The sequence below is a fragment of the Paramisgurnus dabryanus genome, chromosome 20 (genome assembly GCF_030506205.2).
Source record: "Paramisgurnus dabryanus chromosome 20, PD_genome_1.1, whole genome shotgun sequence".
Classification (NCBI taxonomy): Eukaryota; Metazoa; Chordata; class Actinopteri; order Cypriniformes; family Cobitidae; genus Paramisgurnus; species Paramisgurnus dabryanus.
Genome location: NC_133356.1, coordinates 26,606,566 through 26,612,965, shown reverse-complemented (window position 1 = coordinate 26,612,965; position 6,400 = coordinate 26,606,566).

The window sequence follows — 6,400 nt, the reverse complement described above, 5'->3', positions numbered from 1 at the left end:
TTGTTGTCACATTTTCCGACTATGTGAGATCATCATCCTGAAATGTGAATCTTCGGTCATGTATTTTACACATTTTTTGGCAAATGTATGGCACACCGGGCATACAGAATTTTCATGCATACATAAACTTTGCATGCTGTGCACCATATGCAGTGCATAATATACAGTCAGTGGCTCCCAGAGGGGGCACTACTGGACTCATGTCACTCCTGCAGTATATAAATACATTATGGATCATATACGTTGCACATGCACTTTACAAATGCTGGGTTACTTTCAACAGAAATACAAATGTGGCTTACAAGATGAATAATGCATTTATTCCTCATTATATCATTGTGCTCTTAGGTGCCTCTTGTCTATCTGCACATGTTTTGTCTATGAGAACTGACATAACTACACTCAGATCTACCCTGCAGTGGGGTGAGGAGGTCTTCCCCTGCTGCCCAATTCACCACCAATTGCGGTTTTAGAAAGAATGGGGGTCTTGATCAGTGATGTAAACCAGAGCATTGTCACACAATGACAGAGTGACCTGAATAAGATGTGGCCTGTTGGCCATTGAGATAATGGAGAAGAGGAGAAAAAGACAAAGAGGACAAAGAACAAGGCAGAGAAAATCCATGCCGTGCAAAGTTACAAAACCTGTACTGAGGTGTCCAACTTAGATCGCAGGCTGAAAATATTTCACAGCTGATGAGCTGTTGAATGCTGAGTGTGAGAGAGAGAAAGAGAGAGAGATGGCCAGACCAACTGGAGAGATGGAACAAAGTTATGTAAGAAACTCTCATGAAAGAAATAAAAGGATTATAGAAAAGGGAGAAATAGAAAGCAAAGGAAAATAGGTTTCCTGTAAAGGAGCAGGGATTTTCCGTTTTTTCCTGTCTGCTTCTCTTTTTGTTTCACTTTCATTATTATTCGTTTCTAATGTTTATGACCACTGTACTGTACATTCATCCAACTTCATACAACACACCAATAGCACTGCATGTAGCACATATTTGCAACTGTGTTGTAACAGATGCTAGGTATTCAGGGTGATTCGCATTAGATTGTCATAAGTAGAATATTTTACTGTACAGTGCAAGTTTCATGACCTAAAGCTAGCTAGCTGATTCACAAAACTTTTGCAAGAACTTGCAAGATGTTTTAAACAATAAAATAGTTTCTCCTGTTTATTGTACCTGCCTGCAACTATTCAGGTGTGCAAGGGGTTTTATTTAAAGAGTTTGGTTCCAAAACGCAATAAATTCATTTTGACTAATTTGGGTAAAAACGTGTTTTCTATACCAAAAAAGTGACAAGATGAAAACTAGGATTCTTTGTGCATTCAACGCGCTGCCATTGTTGTTTACAGTACGTAGAATGGTGCGCTGTTTAGCTGATTTTTTATATTCTGCAGATAAAGGAGGACTGGCGTTTGTCACGGTTTAGAAAAATAGGAAAAAATATGACATAATAACACCCGGATATCGGATTTTGTGTACAATGAAAAATTTACTTTTTAATACTGACCTGATAGAATACTGATTTTGGCGGGTAACTATTTTTTTTAAATGGTGTTTATTGCGTTTTGGAACCAAACTCTTCATTTGTTGTTGTTTACTTTATTATAGTGATAAATGTTTTTGTGTGGTAGTGGGCCATTGGGAACATAAATCAAAGGCAGTAACAACAAGTAATACTTTCACATATACACTATATACATACAGTAAAATATACAGTATACTTTACTTTCTTTAAAAATAGTAAAATATACTTTTTCATAATTAATAAACATACATTTAAAGACAAATATGCAAAATAAACATTTCCTAAACTTTCTTATTACTTGCTTATACCATAACCATGTATTTTTTAAATGTTAAAAATATTTGTTTTTCCTTATATCTGAATGTTAATTTACTGTAAAACTTCTATGGACCCATGCAAAATTGTAGCAAGCACTAAGAAATCATTGGGGGCGGGGTGTCCCCCTCAATATGGTTACTGCCCTGCCAGATAGCAATCAATTTTGGGACAGATCCGCACCGGATCTGAACCCAAGCTGCAAACTTCGGAGTCTATTGCTATCTTGTTTGGGGCAATGAGAATGTTGAAGTGAATTCTTTAGAGGAACTCAAGAAACAGCTTATGTAATGTGTTAGGCTAAGCAGCATTTTTATTTTTTAACTAAACCGTTTTATGTTGACACCGCAAAAAAAAAACATTTTAATTGTGTTAGTATGGTCAAATAATTTTTTAGAGATGTAGAAACAGGTATTTAGGCTTAGATTTATTCAGTTGTTGAATCCGAGTCTAGATATTCAGGATCCAGATTGTTTGTTCCGGCACATATTAAATTCACATTCTATCACATGAAGAAGAAATACTACATACAGTTTTGATCTAAAACATAATGTTACTTTTAAGGGCAGATCATGTTTCCCGTCTCATTGCTTACCACAGTGACAGCTGAACTCTTTCATTTCGACTTTTTCTCCATATCATTCAGACTCTTAAGTATTAGCTTGAAAATAACTGAATGAATGTTTGTCTGCTGCCTCAATACATCCTTTATATTCAAGTCAAATGTCTAGATGAAATCGCATGACTAATATTGAACATATCCTGCTAAATCTCACATTTGCTAAAGAGATTGATAGCTCAGCTTTAAACTCTTAAACTAAAGCATTTATTTGGTCTGAGTGAATGTGTTTTATGTTGCGCATATTAAAATCGAGATTGCGTGTTGAGGTCCTCGCCAGGCGAATTTCGTCACATTTCTGCCCTGCATTATTTCCAGATTATAGATGTTTATTTCCATCTTATCACAGTATCAGGCCTCCCATTGTGTTCTGTGTGAATCATTCGGTGGGTATTGCCCATGTAAACAAAATACATCTGAAAATATTTACTTCAAGAGCAAAGAATGCCATCAGATAGCTGTCCTTGCGGACATCGCAGGCGATCCGAGTTGGATTCTGGCTTGGGTCATTTTCCGATCTAATTCCATTCAAAAAAGCCCATAAACAAGATCAGAAAATTATTTAGCATTTGTGTGTTTGTTTATGTGTAGATGAAAGAGATGCTTTCTGAAGTGTGAATGTTTTGCTTTGAATCTCTGTGAGTTTTTGAGAAAGTTTTAAATCAGAGCACCATGCTCTCCGGCCCATAATTAATGGCTCTGATGGAGATGCCTGACAATGAAGCCCTTTCAGTGTTGCAGGGGAACGGCTCCTCGGGCCACATTGTTTCCCCCTCCATAACTCCTGACAGCTGGGTAAGCAAGGGAAACTCGGGCTCAGCGGGGGCAAGAGACACCGCAGCCTAAAAACCGCCCCGCGCCTACCAAATTGGATTAGAGAAGCTCAAAAAGAATGACAGAGCAGAAGAGAAGAGAAGAGAAAGTGAGAGAGAGAGGGAGGGAGGGGAGGAGGAGAACAAACTCAATAAAACTCATCAAGCTTGCGGCCGTGGCTGCAAAGTTAGCTTGACTCACAGTAGGGTCTCTCTCTCGCTCATTTCCTCTCACACACTGTTGCTGGGAAGTCGTGTTAGATTCTGTGAGATGTCTTTTAATATTTTTCAGGCAAGTTGAAAGCATGTTTTGGGATCGACGTTGGCTTTGGGGTTCATACAGCCAAAAGCTATAATGATTTGTAGTTGGAGAGAATAAACGATAAAGCGTGATTAATGCAACAGACAAAAAAAACTGAGACGAAGGGAGAAAACGGACAGATGGGTAGACAGAAAGATAAAAAGAAAGAGAAAGTTAGAAAGAGTGATTCGAACCCTCACAGAGTTGAGTTTCGGCCATAACAGGCTGTATGCCCAGTAAAACAGTGTAGGGGTGTGTGTGTTTGTGTGTGTGTTTGTATGTCTGGAGTGGGCCGACAGTAATTTTTGCGACAGCATCTTCTGCACAAAGCCAGTACCCTGTCATTGACCACTGAGGGGGTCCCATTCATGAAGTGAGAGATTATTCACAAACTTGTCTGTATTTTTGTCCTGTATTATATTAACGCTGTATAACGAAATTATGTATCTATAGTCACGTAAATTTGTGAGTCTTAAGCGTGACCCTGACACGGTTTTCCGCGTTTTTTAGTGTTCGTATCACGAATTTCTGTTTATGTGACATTGTCACGTATTGGTTACTCAACTGCTTTTTCCTATTTTCAAACCATTGTGGCTAGATTTCGGTGTTTGCGCTAGGAAGTCACTTTAAGTATAGGTTTATAACTTTTTTCACGATGTATTTTTTATATTTTATTATTTTTAAACCATTGTTGTCTGGCATAATGTAAGAGTTGGGTTTGGGTAAGGATGTCATTTTATGTAAATCTAACCCTAAACCGAAGTGACAATGGTAAGAAAATAGGACAAAACAGTTGAGTGACAATTACGTGACGGTGACACTTAAACAGAAATGCGTGACATGTTCACGCAAAAAGGCGGAAAACCGTGGCAGTGTCACGATTAAGACTCGATTGTGACTATAGGTACGTAACTTCGTGATACTGGGTTGATTCTATATACAGTATTCTATTTTTAAAGTCGCCATGTAAATAAAATGAAAAACTGTAATTTATTTTGTAATATTGTGGTATTTTTAACAAATGACTTACCTGTGAGCTTCATTATTTAAAAAAAATTCATGTGCATCATCTTTAATTAAAAACGCAAATCTCCTCCCCTCCTCAAACGATCTCTCTTTACTTCCGGTCATATGGTATGGCAGGTGGGCGGGGTGCGGGAGAAGATCGCAGCGATTAGCGGTTAGCAATTAGCAACACGACCCAACTTCAAATGATCCAATCAGATTTCGATGGACAAATTCAAATCCAGCCCTGCCTTATTTTGTTTCAAAATCCGGTTTCACTCGGATATACGTCACCACGTGGAAAATAAGGCAATTGCTACTTCCATTTCAACTTTAAATATCTCCTTCGTAAAAGAAAAGCTACGAGGTCAATGTTTCCTGTAAAACTTTGTCCAAATAATCAGGATAAAACAGATTTAATAATTTACTGTTTAATTTGAACATGCTTCTCAGATCCTCACCAAAAGAGGTTCTCGAACGTTTTGGCGTGAACCCCCACTTGTGTAGGGTCCATCCTTTTGCGGCCCCTCCCAAAGACAATTTATGACATAAAACTTAAAATTTGAATTAAACAAAACACATTAAATGATACAATGTAGTGCTGTTGGTTGGTAGATATATTTTAAGGTTTAATTAGACAAAATCCATCTCACAGCCAGATTGAGAACCACTGGCTTAGAGGTTGCCCTTCAAGCCTTAAAAGACATCTACATGACAGGTTTGTCTTCAATGTTTTTCTTCCTTAAATGAAATAAAAATAGACACAAATGAGACAATTGTGGACAGTATAGAGGTATAAAACAATTAGATTAAATCAGCGCTCTGTATGAGACATGATTAAAGTCCAGAGACATATAGCCTTTGTTTAAAACTTTTTTTTCAGAGGAGAAACATAACAAGGAGATTATAAAGTTCTCATTTATGCTTTTCTTTTTTTCATCCACAAGGGCACAAGGGTCTTTATTTTCACTAGGGGGCGCTGTGGTCCTCTGTGTGTGAAAATGGCCTATGGTAGTCACTCAAGAGTCTCTCTCTCTCTCTCTCTCTCTCTCTCTCTCTCTCTCTCTCTCTCTCTCTCTCTCTCTTAATCTCGGTCTTTTATAGTCAAACCAATACACTGATAGTTTAGTGTGGTTTAGGCATTTGTATTCTAAGCAACAGGACTACTCTGTTGTACTTGGAAGGCATAACTTGGCACATGCAGCACAAACACCATTCTGCTCTGTAGTAAAGTAAACCTGCACAAATTCTGACCTTTTCAGACTCTTTGTAGAGACCATAGAAACCCGATGGCATTTCTCCACTAATAGTGTGTGTGTGTAACTATGGCCTTGGCCGTGATGTTTGCCCACACAACAGATTCCAGGAGTGTCTGATGTATACATGTCTAGGTGAGAGACAGACATCCCAAACACACATACACACATGCATGCACGCACACACACAAACAGTTACTGTTTATAGCCACCAGGGCAGATGGACAGGTGTTGAAATTGCAGACAGCATAGACTCACAGTGAGTCAGCCTGTCAGACAACCTAAGGGTCACATATACACATACACATAGTCATGACTAGGGTCATGGTAATATTCAGAGAAGCCACATAGACCAGTACGCCTGTTTTAGAGATAGAGGTAAAAATAGACCTTGGGGAATGACATGCAAGCCGCACGCACACATTCACTGTACCTAAACCTTGGTCTCTTTTTATTTTCTCTTTCCAAACTCTCACTTTTGCTCTTTGAAAGGCACAAAAGTCCTTCACACAGTCTGAACAGTTGAAAAACACGTTAAGTAGAATTGAACTTGATCCAA